This window comes from Octopus sinensis, linkage group LG5, assembly GCF_006345805.1.
Source record: "Octopus sinensis linkage group LG5, ASM634580v1, whole genome shotgun sequence".
NCBI lineage: Eukaryota > Metazoa > Mollusca > Cephalopoda > Octopoda > Octopodidae > Octopus > Octopus sinensis.
This window is the reverse complement of record NC_043001.1, coordinates 52,370,984-52,371,290: the sequence shown is the minus strand read 5'-3', so window position 1 is coordinate 52,371,290 and position 307 is coordinate 52,370,984.

The window sequence follows — 307 nt, the reverse complement described above, 5'->3', positions numbered from 1 at the left end:
ACAAGCATTCGGTCGTAACTGCTTTTGCCACAAATTTGGTGGCAACACTTCATTTCCTCGCTCAAAATTCGGTGGCAAGATCTCCAGGACACACAGACATATCAACAACTCCGTCAGTTGTTCGTTGACGGTCCTCCAAGATCAGTGCATGACTTTTAATGTTTTCATTTGCTCAGGAGGTCGACGGACGCCCCGAACGAGGTTGGTCTTCAAGCAACAAGTGACCATTCCTAAAGAGTGAAAACCACTCGCAAACTTGTATTATATTCATGGCACAGCGTCCTTGTAAGCTGTCTGTATCATGACA